Source organism: Mustela putorius, unplaced genomic scaffold (genome assembly GCF_011764305.1).
Source record: "Mustela putorius furo isolate JIRA1106 unplaced genomic scaffold, ASM1176430v1.1 tig00000585_pilon_pilon_pilon, whole genome shotgun sequence".
NCBI lineage: Eukaryota > Metazoa > Chordata > Mammalia > Carnivora > Mustelidae > Mustela > Mustela putorius.
This window is the reverse complement of record NW_025421424.1, coordinates 71,165-89,167: the sequence shown is the minus strand read 5'-3', so window position 1 is coordinate 89,167 and position 18,003 is coordinate 71,165. Positions and strand designations below refer to the sequence as shown.

At 42.0% G+C, this 18,003-nt stretch overlaps 1 non-coding gene across 1 annotated transcript; it reads right to left on the bottom strand.

Annotated features, from left to right (window-relative positions):
* Positions 1 to 2,824: 2,824 nt before the first annotated feature.
* Positions 2,825 to 2,898, bottom strand: TRNAN-GUU. The gene has a single exon. It is a non-coding gene; the product is annotated as a tRNA-Asn (tRNA).
* Between the last annotated feature and the right edge of the window lie 15,105 nt (positions 2,899 to 18,003).

Here is an 18,003-nt window from a genome sequence, read left to right as displayed (position 1 = left end):
CTCCACATACTTCAAAGCTAGCTATGATGTGTATACAGAGGTTCATATGAAAATTATATTTCTGTATCAGAGTAAAGAGATTATGAAAGAGTTATCCCACTCATTGTCGACTTACAGAAATGGAACAGCTATAAGAATGTTGTCATTTAACAAAGAGAAAAACAGGATTTAGAAAAGAGACAGAAAAGGGAGGAGAAAGAAAAACCCCTACAGAAGACTTGAGAATATTTTGGTTTTGTTTTTCCTTTCCTTGGTAAACGGATCAGCTGAAAGCCAGCAAACAGCTAGTCTAAACAATTAATTCTGGTGAAGCTGCCTCACTCGTCAGGTCAATATTTTTAGCTATTTGTGTGAATGCTCCCAGAAGTTCTTCAAAGTTTAGTTGTGGGATGAATGTGGTGACTCCGCCTCCCCAGTTTTCTTTGTGTAATACCTGCCAGGCCCTTGCTTTGGCACCTCTTAATTCAGCCTAACTGAACTACTTTCTCCATCAGGATTTCTTGAGCTCATAACCATCCCTGTTGAGCCATAATTATTCTGAAAAGAGCAGATTTGACGATGCCCACTTGGGTATCACTTTGACACACCTTTAACAGTTGAATATCAACTTAAGGTAATGGTTGTGAGCAACACAGAGGTTATTAGATAGCAGATAGCACAGGAAAGCCAACAGTCTGAGGACAGCAAAAATATCACAATAGATACTTTAAATTTACTTTGCCTTCTTGCCTCAGCCAAACCAGAAGTATCAACTTCACTTCAGCCTAGCCCAGTGGCTTTGAACTTTTTCCAACCAAAAGAGTAAATATGTATATGTATTAAATATAAAGTACAAAACGTGGACCATTAAAAAGCCTTTACCAATATAAGCCAACCTGAATAAGCACTGATGTAGTACCAACTAAAGTTCAGAACATTAGCAGACCACAGAAATCTTCCTCATGACTTTTCCCACCCAAGAGCTCACGGAGTCATCTCCATCCCAAAGCCCCACAACCCCCCCACATTTTATCAGTATGTATGTGTGTGTGTGTGTGTGTGTGTGTGCATTTATGTATATATTTGTCTTTGCTTTCACATAAATTAAATCATAAAGCATATATATATATATATATATATATTTTTTTTTTTTTTTTTGCGGGGGGAGACAGGCATGGTCTGAGTTCTTCACTCACCATTATGTCTGTGATATTTATCCATGTTTTCCATGCAGTGCTTGTTTTTGTATTCCTTGTATGAATTATATCTCAGTATACTTATTAAGCTCTTGGATGTTTGAGTTGGTTCCAGTTTAGGATATTTTGGATTGATATGAACATTCTTTTCTATGTCTTTTAGTGGACATATACATTTCTCTAAGACAGCCCGTTTCAATAAAAATATAATGGCAGTCACATACAGTTCTAAATTTTCTAGTAGATACCTTTTAAAAAGTAAAATGAAAGAGTAAAATGAACATCTATCTAATATTGTACTAGACCTACTATATAAAAATATTGTCATTGCAACATGCAATATTAACAACTTTTCGGGGGTTCAGTAGCTGCATGTAGCTTGACCTCTCATATTGGAGAGCACGGGACTAAGGTATGTAGCTAAAAGTAGAATTTCTGGGCCACAGTATATAACCATGAAGGCATGACCCTTAGCTGACACTGCCAAATTTTTTTCCCAACAGTTTTGGAATTTATTTTTACCGTTTCCAGAATTAAGAGTCTCCAGTGCTCCTCATCCTCTCAGCATTTGGGATTGTCAGTCTTTTTTTTTTTTTTTTTTTAAGTCAGATTTATAGAGATGTAATTTACATACAGTAAAATTCATGAACATTAGATTATGCTACACATTCTCTTCAGTGATACTTGTACATGAAACTGGATTTTGGTGGTTGCTGTGATAAAAAAAAAAAAAAAAAAGCACCGTGCCCCCCCCCCCCAAATCAGTGTGTGACAAGGAATGAAGCCTGAGAAGGTCTGAGAAACTGTGCAGTGCACAACACCAAGGCATATGATTTCGAAATGTCAGAACACTGAAAACAACAAATCCTTCAGTTAAACTTTTGTAGGGAGTCAAGAGAACACCCAAGAATATCCACAGCACCTCCCACATACTCTCAATATACAGAAATATATATGTGAACCAAGCAAACAATAGCATTCCCCAAGTACATACCAGAAAATACCAACCAGAATCCTCAGGACAACAGAAATCTAAGAGTCTCACAGGCTATATTAGTTGTCATTTACGACCTAACAGGGAATAAAGATCCCTGGCAACTACCACTCATCAGAGATTAGTCCCAGGAATTCACTTCATAAAATTAAACCACAGTCACACACTGATGCACGCGGATAGGGGAAAAATAATGATGCACAATGAGAGGAAGAGAGAGAAAAAGAAGAGTTTTCCAATCACCCTACTTAGTATGTAAAAGGCAAAGAGCTCACTTTCTGCCCATGAGATTCAACAGAACTGAGCCAACAGCACTAACGGTCCAGGTGTGCAGGAGGAGCCGGTCAAGGGCAGGATTCTGTTGGCTCCACTGAGATGTCTGAGCTAATTTTCATGGACATAGCAGAAAACAAACAACAACAACAACAACAACGACAAAAAACTGTCATGGAGTACTGCAGTTATATGCATGCCAAATGATAGGCCAGACCATACTCTAAGAGAATCAGGTTGGGGAGATGGGGCCGGTGGGTCTTATTTAAGAGCTGATGTGAATTAGACAGGACCCGGAATCCAGTAACAGTTTTATGTGAAGAAATGTGCAAGTGATAAACAGCAGGAAGGACGCGGAACTCAAGTTAAAAGCTAGGCCCTCCGTCCCTGGGTGGGCTCCAACCACCAACCTTTCGGTTAACAGCCGAACGCGCTAACCGATTGCGCCACAGAGACACAAGCTCCCCGTTCTCCCCCGCCTTCTTAGGTAGTCAGTAGCTCCTTACCTCGCAATGTGCCGCACACTGGACAGTAGACGTTCCAAAGCCTTGGAAAACCCGAGACCAGGATCGCAGCAGACGCCGCGTGCTCATCACGGGAAACCTCGGCGCCGGGCGATTCTGAAGACAAAAGGGCACCCCAACGGCCTCTCCCCCTTTGCTCCCCACCCGCCTTAAACGCTAGGGTCCTCGTGGTCTGAGGCGAGTGGGCTCCGCGGGACGGTGCAAGTCGGTGGGCTCGCCTGATGGCACTTGCCGTTTCTCCGCCTTCACCAGACCGCCCTTCGTCGCCACCTGTCCTCAGGGGTGCGGGGGACCTGCACCAGGACCGCTGTGCGGGCTGGAGGGGGTGGGAGGAATACAAGTGGTCAGAAGGAGAGCATTTGTCCACATTCGGGGATGCCTTCGGGGCGGGGGGTGGGGGCGCTTCCGCTGCCGCCCGCCTCGGTTTCCCGTGCCCAGCAGGCAAGCTCTGCGCGGGCAGCGGTCGTGGTGATGGTCGCTCTAACGTCCCCACGCCGAGACTGGGGGTCACTCACGCACCAGGACGCTCTCCTGGAACTTGTCAGATTCCACTGTCGTCTTTAGCTCTTAGGCCCTTCGTGAATGGAAATCCTGAAAAACTTTTCTTTTTTTTTTTTTTTTAAGATTTTATTTATTTATTTGACAGAGAGAGATCACAAGTAGACAGAGAGGCAGGCGGAGAGAGAGAGAGAGGAGCAGACTCCCTGCTGAGCAGAGAGCCCCATGCGGGGCTCGATTCCAGAACTGTGAGATCATGACCTGAGCTGAAGGCAGCGGCTTAATCCACTGAGCCACCCAGGCGCCCCCTGAAAAACTTTTCAAATGGAAATTTCCTTTTTTCCAAACTCCTCAAACTTCTAACAGTTCATGGTGCGGCATCCCCAGCGGACGCCCCAGAAAGGGCCTACGTAGGGCGGGCCGTCCGCACGCTTCGTCCGCCCGCGCCCAGCCCCGCCCCACACGCGCCACCCGCTTTCCTTGGGGGCGGGCGTGGGCGCCTGCTGCGGAAGGCGCGGGGAGAAAGGCTGGCGCCTTGGGGCGGGGGCGGGGGGCGAGAAGCTGCGGAGGCAGGTCCGGAGGCATTGAGACTTCCTAGGCGGCCTGGGCAGCGGTGAGGGCCCGATCCTGGAGAGACGAGAATGCTTCTTTTATCCTAGCCGGATGAGGAAGGAAGGAAAAAGAGAACCCGAAAGAAGGAAAACCGCGTAGACCCGTAGCTCTGTTTAAAAAGGGTGGTGGTGGGGGGGGGCGGGGAGCAGCAAAATATCATCGAGGCTGTTAGAACGGCTTAGAACACAGCGGTTGCCAGGCGGCCCATGGCTCTCTGTCATCGTACAGTGCTCAGTACTCTGCGTTGCACTCGGCTGCAATCGCCTCGAAGCAGAGTCTGGTGAGGTTGTGGCGAGTGTTAAAGTTCTGCAGAGTTGCGCCGCTTACCAGCGGCTCAAGAGTACGGTTTCCCGAGACCCCCGCGCTCTGCTGGGGAAACCGCACGGTGCGCGCTGGACTTACAGGCATCTCGAAATGCCGGACTGCCCCACGTCTGGAAGGAGGTGAAGGAGGAGTCACCAAAGATACCTTTGATATCTTTCTAAAAATCATTTTTTTAGGTTTTTCTGGTTGAGGTGTTTCAAACATCAGTAGGGCCTTTTTAGACCCAAATAGGGACGAAATGAAATGAGACTTTGCACTTTAGCTGGATACTTTAAATAAAATCCAACGAATAAATGAAATCTTAACATATTTTTCTTTTTTAGATTTTTCTGGTTGAGGTGTTTCAAACATCAGTAGGGCTTTTTAGACCAAAATAGGGACGAAATGAAATGAGACTTCGCACTTTAGCTGGATACTTTAAATAAAATCCAACGAATAAATGAAATCTTAACATTTTTTTCTTCGTACAGTAAATGACTGAACATAGAGTGCACAAATCTGAAGTGCACAGCCCAGTGAGTTTGCTAAAAGTAACTGGTATCTCGATCAAATTACGGAAAATGTATATTAGTCCAAAAATTTAGAGTTCCTTTCCAGTTGTTAGAAAAGAATCTGAAAGATCGAATGAAATGGGGCCTCTTGCGTGAAGGGGTTTTAAAATGAAGCCGGCGGCGGGGGGGGGGGCGCCTTGGTGGCACAGCGTTAGTTAAGCCCCTGCCTTTGGCTGGGGTTGTGATCTCATGGTCCTGGAATCCTGGAATCGAGCATCGGGCTCTCTGCTTGGTGGGGAGCCTGCTTCCCCCTCTCTCTCTCTGCCGGCCTCTCTGCCTACTTGTGATCTCTTTCTCTCCCTCTGTCGAACGAATAGATAAAATCTTTAAAAAAATAATAATAATAAAAAGAGAATAAATAAAATAAAATGGAGCCAGGAAGCCATTAAGGAGATGGGCTTTTATGCACGCCTCCACTGGGTAGAATCAGGAATTTTTGAGTTGAGCCAAACCCCAAATATTACAAGGACTGAGCCCGAAAATATGTAACTTGCCACAGGAAGAGACTTTGCTTAGTGATAACCTTAGCAATCAATCACAGTCAAGATTAGCTTTCTGCCATCAACCCCAATGGAAAGTCTGCTAGGGTCGCTCTGGCGGCTTGGTGGGTTTAAGTGTCAGATCTAGGATCTCAAAGTCTTGAGTTCAAGAAGCCTCCTATTGGACTCTGTACTCCGTGCCACTTGGACTCTACCTTGGAAAGTTTAAAAAAAAAGGGCGGGGGGGTCTCGCTAAGCAACTCTTTAGGTTGTTATTCAAGTATGTGTGCGGAATTGCAGTTCTTTGATCCCAAATAAACAGTCTTATTAATCATTGCCTCCTGACACCTTTAGGTTGCATGCCTGCTGTGAGAAGCAGGACCTGAAGTGACTTCACAGCAGGGTCAGTGGCTCCTGGAAGCAGCTGCAGTAGCCATAGGAGACTTCTGTGCTCAGGGACAGAATATGAAGAGCCTTTCACTTGTACTGAGTCCGCTTCAACGTACCAACCTCTCTGCTTTCGGTTGGGGTGGTTGTCTTTCTTAGGGATCGGGTGGGTGGCTGCCCAGAGAGAGAGATGCTCATTATGCCACTGCAGGGTTTTCACTATTGAGGAGTACTCTTTTGTTTAAAAGGCTTGCAAAACTTGTGATGCCCAGTGTTTTACAACAACTGTTGGATCATTTAAAATTGCAGTGACCACTCCAGGAAACCTTTGGGGGCACCCTTAAAAAAGAGGATTCCAAGCATTCTTTGAATAGTATACAAAGGACAAAGTAAGTCCAAAACACCTCTGAAACTTTCCTTACATGGAATGCAAATAATAATAATAAAATTTTAATAAAAGACTTTGGTCATCTGAGCAGGAAACCTTAAATTACTCCATCTGCTAGAAACATAATTTGGGTCCATCTATTCTCTTGAGCTTGAGCTTTCCCCTGAGACATAGCTAAAATTAAAACAAAACAAAACTATAGGATCTCTGTGTTTGTGTCCATATATGTTTGTTACAGATATGGTATGTTGCTACCTTAGGATGGTATCGCCAAAATTAATTTTAAATGTTCTGCTTAATTGGCTTAGGGAAAATTAAGTGTTTATAAATTAAGTATTCCTAAAGTTCTCAGTAATAGCATGAAGGCTAACCTAAATGTTTTCAAGTTCATATAATTTAGGATAATCTTCGGTAAACAAAAGATAATTCAAGTTTGTTGATTTAATAAAAACAAGAGCATCTTCAGTTATCCGCATTAAATATAATGCAGATAAACAACTTCTTCTACTTGGGTTTACTAGTCAAATAAGCTTGTGTTATCTCTGTGTTACAAAATTCGTGAATGAAAGAAATAAAATGATTAATTCGGGCCCTGGGTGGCTCAGTCAGTTAAGCTTCTGACTCTTGATCTCAGCTCAGGTCTTGAGCTCAGGGTGGTGAGTTCAAGCCATACATTGGGCTCCAAGCTGAGCGTGGACCCTACTAAAGAAAGAAAGAAAGAAAGAAAGAGAGAAAGAAAGAAAGAAAGGAAGGAAGGTGATTAACTGTTTAATGTCTAATCCAAGTATAATTGTTAAAAGCAAATAATTTAGATAAATATGAATGAGACCGTTTGTACTGTTAGACTAAATAGTAGATATTCATTGAATATCTAAATCATTTCCAAAAAAGATAAACATTAATTGCTAAACATAGTTTATCTAGCTTTGGCTTTTTAATTTTTACCAAAAAATTATTATAAGAATATATCTCTAAAAATTTTGAAATGTTTTTATAAGTTTGCTAATGTACTACAGGATGCTAATTTATAATAGACAGTTGCCTGCCTCTTTTTTTTAATTTAATTTTTTATTAACATGTAATGTATTATTAGCCCCAGGGGTACAGGTCTGTGAATCGCCAGGTTTACACACTTCACAGCACTCACCATAGCACATACCTTCCCCAAAGTCCATAACCCCACCACCCTCTCCCTAACCCCCCCTGCCCCGGCAAACCCTCAGTTTGTTTTGTGAGATGATCCCATCTTGTTTCATTTATCCTTTTGCTATCCCCCACAACCCCCACGTTGCATCTCCACTTCCTCGTATCAGGGAGATCATATGATTATTGTCTTTCTCTGATTGACTTATTTCACTAAGCACAATACCCTCTAGTTCCATCCACATTGTGGCAAATGGCAAGATTTCATTTCTTTTGACGGCTGCATAGTATTCCATTTTGTGTGTGTGTGTGTGTGTGTGTGTGTGTGTACATACATACACCACATCTTCTTTATCCATTTATCTGTTGATGGACATCTAGGTTCTTTCCATAGTTTGGCTATTGTGGACATTGCTGCTATAAACATTCGGGTGCACATGCCCCTTCGGATCACTACGTTTGTATCTTTAGGGTAAATACCCAGTAGTGCAATTGCTGGATTGTAGGGTAGCTCTGTTTTCAACTTTTTGAGGAACCTCCATGCTGTTTTCCAGAGTGGTTGCACCAGCTTGCATTCCCACCAACAGTATAGGAGGGTTAGTTGCCTGCCTCTTAATAGTCCCTAAAAAGCAAAGATTACAAGTGGTTAAAAAGGTTGGAAAAGGAGCTAAAAATACAAATGAGTCAAAGAGAAAAATGTCAAAACACTTAGAATAGTAAGCATACATGAACTCTGCATATGCCATGTGCACTGATGCTGAGAGAATGCACACAAGGGAACAGGTGTGCCTTTGGAAGAGGAAGAATCCATGAGCTTTCCTAAGAGTTTTCTCCTACTGTGGAAGGATTTGTTGTAAATTCTGGTATGTTTCAAACTGCGGTCATAGACCATTGATGTGTTCTGATGAACGTTTATTTGAGTAGAAAATACAACTATTCTCTCTATCTGCTTATGTAGTTGAATGGATGATATATGTATCTTCAATTTTATCTGTAATTTATAGATTTTATTATAGGGGTATTTATCCATATATGAATAAAAAAGAAAAAAATTTTACTTAAAAAGTAGAAAGGAGAGTACGTGCCTGGCATATACGGAAAATAAGCAATACATGGCAGTTTGTTAAACTTTTACTTCAGTTACTTATATGGTTTTATATGTGTATGCGCTGAGACATAATACATAGTCTATTTCTTGCTGTGAAATGATGCAACATGTTTGAAAGCCGCTGTTTTTATACTGCAGTAAACTGAACGACGAAGGTTCTGTGTGGCCAGTAGAAAAGGCCAATACGGGAGCAGTCATCCTTTCTGTCCTGTACATGCACAGTGGTCACTCCTCAAAGCCAGGCTGCAGCCGCTCTTTGGTGGATTCATACTTTGTTGCCTTGTCTTTTATGATTTATAGCCAGGCAGCAACCTTTGTTTGAAAGAACTTCTCCTTTTTCAATCTTAAGCATGAATGCTGCCTGACATAGCTTTACATCACACTTCAGTGAACCAGTGGCATCCGGAGCAAGGAATCTTTACGTGTCCTTTCTTCCTTGTTTGGTTACACAGCTGTGCTAGAGAGGACCGCTTTCTCTTCTTGGGAGCTTTAGGATTAGCCTGGCCTCTTCACCAGTCTTGGACCTCCCTCCTGGGTATTCTGCTGGGTGCAAAAGCCCCGCTGTGCTACCAACCTTCGCTCGATTTAGCTACTGCACAGATCCAGCTTTCCAGTGTTGTTGCCCCAGTACAATGAAAGGGATTCTAAATGGTTTGTTCCCTGTCTAGATCCAGGCTCACCCACTTCTCTCCAATAAAGGGCATACACATGAATTTCCACCAGCGGGGTAGGGGCTTAAGTCCCCAGATCCAGGATAGCCACCCCTTGCACAGAGGCAGAGAGAGTGCGTAAGAGAAACCAGATCTCAGTCCCTGAACCACCAGCTAGCCTGAGAGTGCATGGCGCATGGCTCCCATGAGGCGCTGGGAGCCTCGCCAGCCAACAGAAGCACAGCCTTTTTGCAGTCCCCACGCAAGTGCCCTGCTGTGCCATCAGAGTCCGAGTTGTGCCCCTCGCCCCCTCCCCTGAGAGAGGTGCACAAAAACGCCAGCCCAGTGCTCTCGGACCGGAAAGACCAGGCACTCCCAGCCCGGGCCAGCGGGAAAATCTCAGTGTGTGATCACCTCTTGGAACTTGTCTGGTAGTCTGGAGCTGCCCAGACAGCCGCTGCTGCCGTGGTTTTGGGTACAAGAAAAAATCCTGAGTCCCCGGGGACCGCAACTGGGAACCTGCTCTGCCAGCGGCCAAGGGGGATTTATATGGGCTCTGCAGCCAGACTGAGGCTTCTCTCTGAGAGGGAGGTCAGGGTGCAGTTTGTTTTCCTCTAAACCTACAAAACCATCAAAAGCGGTCAAGTCGAGAGAGAAAAAAACAAAAGTGAACAAATATAAAAACCTCCAGAGAACAAAAGCCTGAAAAAACCAGTTTCCTCAGAGCCCACCCCCTTGAGGGGGGCGGCAGGACTTAGCTGAGAGAACTTCAGGGACTGACTGAAAACCCACGTGGCAGGCCCCTCCCCCAGAAAACCAACCAGGAAAGGGGAAAAAAAAAAAAAAAAAGACGACAAGAGAGAACAACCACCACTACTTCATAGGACAATTTTTATTATTAATTTGATCCCACTATTCTGGCTCATTTTTTTATATATAGTTAATTTTTTATTATTATATAGATAATTTTTAACCTATTTACCGTCACAGTGAGATGTCCAGTACATCAAATTCCATAAGAACCTTCTAACCTGAACTTTTTGATACATACACCTGTGCTTTCCTTTTGCATTTCTATTTTTTAAATTTCTTTTTTTAATTTTAGTTTAGTTTAGTTAATCCTTTTTAAATTTTTATTTTCTAATATTCATATAGAGTTAAACTTCAAGGTAATCCCCTATCCCCAATCAATGCCACCCCTATAGGTAAACCAATTCCTAATCCCCCCTTTATCTTAGGAAAGTTGAGTCCTTTAACAAAGATATCAAGATACATCCAGGAAGAATCAAAACAACCTTCCTCACCCACACTGAGAAATTACAACCACTCTCCCATCTTTTTCTTCCACCAGTATTTCTGTGTTTTGTGTTTGTCCTGATAGTATATAAATCTTACACTCAGGGTACTTTTTGACGAGGTGCTTCCTTTATTTGCATATATATATATATGCAAATATATATATATATATATATATATATATATATTTCTCTTGTCATATATTTTTATCAGTCTTTTTGTTTGTGTCTGTTTGTATACTCCATAAATCTTACCTTGGGGCCCATTTGGGCTAAATCTTCTCTTTTATCTCACCTTTCTTTCCTGTCTCTCTCCCTCTCTCTTTTTTCTTTTCCTTTTCTTTTTCCTCTCAAATGGGTGGGGAACCCTGATTGCTCAGAAGCATTCCAGGGTGCACCTTGACTGCACCACAGTCGATACACCCAGCTACACCTGTTCATCAGCTCTCACCAAAATGACTAGGAGGAGGAATGCCCAACAGAAAAAAAAATACAGAGGATGGACCTTCTGCAACAGAGCTAATGGCTATCAACATAGACAATATGTCGGAAAGAGAATTCAGGCTAACAATTATCCAAGCAATAGCTAGGTTGAAGAAAGCCATGGGTGACCAAACGGAATTGATTAGGGCCGAACTGAAAATGACCAGAGATCATGTTTTCAATATTAGGGAAGAGCTGAAAGCTACCAGGGATGAGCTTCACAATGCTCTCAATGAGTTCCAATCTAATCTAAATTCTCTCAATGCTAGAGTAACTGAGACAGAAGATAGAATTGGTGATCTGGAGGACAAACAGATAGAGAGAAAGGATCAGGAGGAAGCCTGGAACAAACAGCTTAGACACCACAAAAACAGAATCAGGGAAATAAATGATGCCATGAAGCGTTCCAACCTCAGAATTATTGGAATCCCTGAAGGGGAGGAGAAAGAAAGAAGTCTAGAAGATATAGTGGAACAAGTTCTTCATGAAAATTTTCCAAATCTTGTGAATGGAACCAGTGTTCATGTACTAGAGGCCAAAAGGTTTCCCCCCAAGATTACAGATTCTCGAGAGTCCTCGAGACACCTAATAGTAAGAATGAAGAATTATAATTGTAGGCAGAACCTCTTGAAAGCAGCTAGGACAAAGAAGATCCTTATGTACAGAGGAAAGCCCATCAGAATAACGTCAGACCTGTCCACAGAGACCTGGCAGCCAGAAAGGGCTGGCAAGATATATTCAGGGCACTGAATGAGAAGAACATGCAGCCAAGAATACTTTATCCAGCAAGACTGACATTCAAAATGGATGGAGAGTAAAGAGTTTCCAGGACCGGCAAGGCTTAAAAGACTATGCAACCACCAAGCCGATATTGCAGGAAATATTAAGGGGGCTTCTTTAAAGGAGGAAAAATCCCAAGAATAGCATTGAACAGAAATATAGAGACAATCTACAGAAAGAAAGATTTCAAAGGTAACACGATGTCAATAAAAACGTATCTATCAATAATCACCCTCAATGTGAATGGCCTAAATGCGCCCATAAAACGGCACAGGGTTGCAGACTGGAAAAAACGACAGGACCCATCCATATATTGTCTACAAGAGACCCATTTTGAACCTAAAGATACACCCAGACTGAAAGTGAAGGGATGGAGAAGCATCTTTCATGCCAATGGGCCTCAAAAAAAGGCTGGGGTAGCAATTCTCATATTAGACAAATTAGATTTTAAACTAAAGACTGTAGTCAGAGATCCAGAAGGACACTACATCATTCTTAAAGGGGCTATCCACCAAGATGATCTAACAATTGTAAATATCTATGCCCCCCAATATGGGAGCAGCCAATTACATAAGAAAACTGTTAATCAAGATAAAGAGTCATGTTGATATGAATACACTAATCGTTGGAGATCTTAACATGCCTCTCTCAGAAATAGATCATCGAAGCAGAAAATCAATAAAGAAACAAGAGCTTCTTTCAAGATATGTCTCCAAAGGCAAAGGAAACAAAAAAGCGAAGATGAACTTTTGGGACTTCATCAAAATCAAAAGCTTCTGCACAGCAAAGGAAACAGTCAAGAAAACAAAGAGGCAACCCACGGAATGGGAGAAGATATTTGCAAATGACATTGCAAATGTCATTATAATGACATTGCAAATGTCAAATATATTGCAAATGACAGTACAGACAAAAGGTTGATATCCAGGATCTATAATGAACTCTTCAAACTCAACACACACAAAACAGACAATCATCAAAAAATGGGCAGAAGATATGGACAGACACTTCTCCAATCAATACATACAAATGGCTATCAGACACAAGAAAAAATGTTCATCATCACTAGCCGTCAGGGAGATTCAAATTAAAACTACATTTTCTGGGATGCTTGGGTGGCTCAGTTGGTTAAGCAGCTGCTCCTTGCTCAGCAGGGAGCCTGCTTCTCCCTCTGCCTCTGCCTGCCATTCTGTGTGCCTGTGTTCGCTCTCTCCCCCTCTCTCTCTCTGATAAATAAATAAAATCTTTTAAAACCTACATTTTCTAACTATATTTTCTAACTACAAATTCTAACTACAGTTAGAATGGCCCAAATTAGCAAGACAGGGAACAACATGTGTTGGAGAGGATGTGGAGAAAGGGGAACCCTGTTCCACTGTTGGTGGGAATGCAAGTTGGTGCAGCCTCTTTAGAGAACAGTGTGGAGATTCCTCAAGAAATTAAAAATAGAACTTCCCTATGACCCTGCCATTGCACTCCTGGGTATTTACCCCAAAGATACAGATGTTGTGAAAAGAAGGGCCATCTGTACCCCAGTGTTTATAGCAGCAATGGCTACGGTCGCCAAACTGTGGAAAGAACCAAGATGTCTTTCAACGGATGAATGGATAAGGAAGATGTGGTCCATATACACGATGGAGTATTATGCCTCCATCAGAAAGGATGAATACCCAACTTTTGTAGCAACATGGACGGGACTGGAAGAGATGATGCTGAGTGAAATAAGTCAAGCAGAAAGAGTCAGTTATCATATGGTTTCACTTATTTGTGGAGCATAGCAAAAAGCATGGAGACTTGGGGAGTTAGAGAGAAGGGGATTGGGGTTAATTGGAAGGGGAGGTGAATCATGAGAGACTATGGACTCTGAAAAACAATCTGAAGGGTTTGAAGTGGCGGGGAGCGGGTGGGAGGTCGGGGTACCAGGTGGTGGGTATTATAGAGGGCACGGATTGCATGGAGCACTGGGTGTGGTGAAAAAATAATGATACTGTTATGCTGAAAATAAATAAATTTAACAAAAATTTATATAACAAAAATAAAATAAAAATAAAAATGCAGTCCTGACCATATTGTATCTCGAACACAAAGAACATTGTCTACAGCAAGTGCAAAGTGGGGGGTTAAGAGGAGGTGATCTTCAGAAGGATCTATGTGGGGACTGGACTGGACTGTCATCTCCTTAGTCTCTAGGTTGCCCCACATTTCTTTCCTCACTCTGAATGGCCCCCCAGTCAATTTTCCTGTGCTCGCTGTCCAGGTAAGCCCCTCCAACATTGATTCTATTCTAATGGGAAGGTTTCATAAACAGTGCATATGCTGGGCCACACATCTGTATCCCCAGGCATTTAGATAAGGAACCAGGAGACAATTAGCCTGGTATCAGCAGATGATTTCTGGCTAATCTAGTGGTTAACTGCAAGAAATGTTGTCCACATTTCATTGTTTCCCCATAGCCCTACCTCTGCCAAGAAACCTCATGGACATTCCTGGTACTTCCTAATGCTGAGAGGTTATAAAGTGAAATGCACCATGGCTGAGAAGGCTGTGGGGTGAGGCACACAGGAGAATATGTCAAGTAGAAAATCTAAAGGCTAGAGACCCTTGCTTACATCAAACTCAGAGCCAGTCGTAACTTGGAGACACAAATCCACAGAGTGTGCAAATTATTGGGGATGATATCACCTCCAAAGGGTGAAGATTGGTTCTTGGGAAGGAAAAGCCTCATATTTGTGTTACGTATAAAACACAGAAACACATACGGTGTATAAACAGAATGGTATATCTGTGGTATTAAAGTATCATGAGGGAAATTTAATTAACTTACTAATTTATTAAGGAAAATAAAAAACATGTCTTACAAAGCATCTTAGGAGAACAAGGTTGAAAAAAAGATTGAGAAGCACTATCATAGAAGCATAGGAGCCTCAGACTTGCCCCTGTGGAAATGGACAGCGGGAGACAGGGAAATCTGTAAGCCCACATTGATTCTATCCTCTGAGCCAAGGCAGAGATGTCCTGATACTTAGCATCTGCTCTGATAAGGCTGAGGTAGGTGTTCAGAGAGCTGAGGGCAGGATATGAGCTACCCAGGTCTTCCCAGGCTCTGGAGTGAGCTGGCTGAGCCTCGGATGAGGAAGGGGCAGGCTCCGCCAGCTTACAAATGTGTGTTCAACTTGAAGGTGGGAATTTCCCAGGGCCCGCATTAGAGTTCAGGCTTACAAGACAGGGCGGAATTTCCCCAATATTACTCTGTACTTGGGGACAAACGTGCAATGCTGAGCTTAGCCATGAATGCTCTCTCTCTCTCCAGAACCAGTAAGTCTCCCTTCTCATGGAGTAGGGAGAGATTCGAGAAGCAGGCTGGAATGGAAGAACACTTTGGTAACCAAATTCTGCATTGAGTGATGACATATTCTCTTCTTTGTAACTGAGGGACAAACAGATGGAGAGAACCAGCAGAGGTCTGGGGCCATCCATGACATCAGATAGGGAGTCTTCTTTGTTTCTATTACAATTTCTATGTAACTGTTTTGTCCACTTACAAATAGCTGGAGTCTTGCCCAGTATCTGAGACTCGAGAAGAGGGTGGGAGAATGAACAGAACCGGAGAGGGAGGAGGAAGGTGGCCCTGCAAGGAAGGCATAAAATATTAAGCATGGTGGAGGAGAGCTGACAGCGGGGAGTGGGGAAGAGTCAGATTGCTGAACATGGAGGTTGCCGTGTGCTTGTAGGGCCATTTTAGCTGACGAGAAAGAAAATATGAAGAAAATTGCTCTGAAGACTAATTGGCTAGATATGTAATTGGCTCTAATGATGTTGTAGGAGAAAATTATGCATATTTCTATATGCTGAGACTGTATATCCCATCTAGACATGCAAACACATGTATATCTCGTCTTATTAGAATGTGTGGGATATCTGGATATGTAATTTTCTCATTTGATAACTATTTAGTGAAGTTCTTCTTTCAAGGTGCCTTCCTTTGTATTTCTTTTTGTGTTCCTGTATGTGAAGCAGAAAGTGAGAGGATACTTCCAAAAATGGAAATGCATCCAGGTAGGCAATGAATACTTGATGAGGCTGTCATCCCTTAGATCTTAAAGGGATTTCTTGTGAAGGGTTGAATAATACGCAATATAATTACTTGTGGAAGGATTAAGATATTTTATTTATTATATGTATTAGGATTATATTTATTATATATTATATTAATTATTATATATATACAAATTATATTGTATTGTATCTAGTTAGGATACACAGGTAAATGCATATGGGCTTGCGCTGACAAGTTCAAGAGAGGTAAAGAAGTTTTAAGTTGTATGGGAGGAGAAACAGGTCCATAGAAAGACATACTACTGTTATCCCACGTCGTTTAATGTGGAATCATCTTAGAAATTTACGTTCATGCCTTTTAGGCTGAAAAAAAAAATGTGATTTGATTTTCATTTGTAATATGTGCTCAAGTTCATATCCTGATAAGTCCAGCTAAGTCACATGCCCATGTCTTCCTAAGACAGGTGCCGATGAAACTAAGGCTTTTCTAAGTTGTTCAGACCAGCTTTGTAGCTATGCCTGCAGAATGCAGTGGAAGGACAGAGATTTTTACCCTGTGAAGTTCAAGAAGGGGAAGACCCCCCAATTTTCCACATGTCTGATGTGTTTGAAACTAGGTTTCTACACCAAGTAACTACTTTGGGAAAACAGAATTCTGGCACTGCCAGAAGCCAGGCTCATTCCTAACAGCACAGCGGTTCTGGCTTTCAGGTGCTGATTCTTGCCTTCAAGGGCATACATACCTAGAGATGAAATCTCTTTGCGTGAGATGTGCCTCACAGCTTGTGCTTCTAAATATGCTCTTCTTTCTTTGGTTGGTTGGTGTCTCGTGTTCACTGCTAGTCTCCACATAGCCTATGTGAAAGAGTCCCATAATGTCAATTCTCAATGAAAATTTAAGTCTATCAAAGCTAAATCATGGAAGACAAGTGGGTTTGATCCAGGCTCAATAAATGTACTCTGCCATTTCTTTGCAAACATTCCTAAAGAGTTGTTTGCAATTGAAGACCATTTGTTCACAACAATTTTTCTGGTGTGTTTTTTTTATTGATGAAGGAACAAGGGTTAAAAGAGATGAGCAAATGCCAACTACTAATTTTTTCCCCTTTTTGGCTGCATTTTTTTCTTTTGTTATTTCAAGAGTTTGGGGGTGGTTTTGTTGTTTTCTGTTTTTTCAAGTCCAGTTGATGCAAACCCTTTTCTAATTGCAGAATTTGGCTTTGATGTCATTTGATGTCATGTCATGAGCCATTTCTAAGGAACTACAAAGTAGAAATAAGTGAAGAGTTATGCTTCAGTTGCTAAATCATGTTTCCGCTGTGATAAAGCCCCATATATGGTAAAATAAAAATCATCAGTTCTGTATGCAGTGAGAGAAAATAAGGTCTCTAAACACAAAGCTAAAAAACGTCCACATGTAACATTGTGATATTTGTGGCTTTAAGTATGGGATCACTCATTATTCAGAAGAAATATTTTGATGAACAAACAATTTTCCAGATACAAATATCTGCACAAGAAATATATCTTTTCTAGAAACTGTTAGGTTTAAACATCCAGCACCAGTACTGATGGGCTCTCTTTTAATTAGTCAGACATTTGCCTCTCCCTGAGGAAAAACTAACTGCATGAATTATTGGTTTTCACAATATTCCACTTTCATTGGAATAGAAACTAAAGAGACAAACATAAGAGTCAGATTTGAATTGTCCTTTTTTCACACACCTGGGTCACTATGACCACCACAAAGACAAGGTCAGAAGATCATGAGAAGGGAGTTGGGGTAAATTGGAAGGGGAGGTGAACCATGAGAGACTATGGACTCTGAAAAACAATCTGAGGGGTTTGAAGTGGCGGGGGATGGGAGGTTGGGCTACCAGGTGGTGGGTATTATAGAGGGCACGGATTGCATGGAGCACTGGGTGTGGTGAAAAAATAATGAATACTGTTTTTCTGAAAATAAATAAATTGAAAAATTAAAAAAAAAAAGATCATGAATCATAGAGGAATGAACGCCAAATGTTTTCTCTCCACCTGAGGAGACATTTGAATAGGCAACAATAGCTTGTAAAGTATGCCATATGCCCTGTGTAATCTGACTAATGTATGAAAATATTCAGTTGTAAAAAAAGTCACCAGAAGATAACCTATTTCTTCCATACCCAAAACCAATAAATAAATAAGTAGAAGCAGAATATCATGAAAGAAAAACTGGCATCTCATTTGCTCTAAATAAAAGGACTGAACCTATAAATGTGCAAGAATTTCCATTTCTGCAAGGGG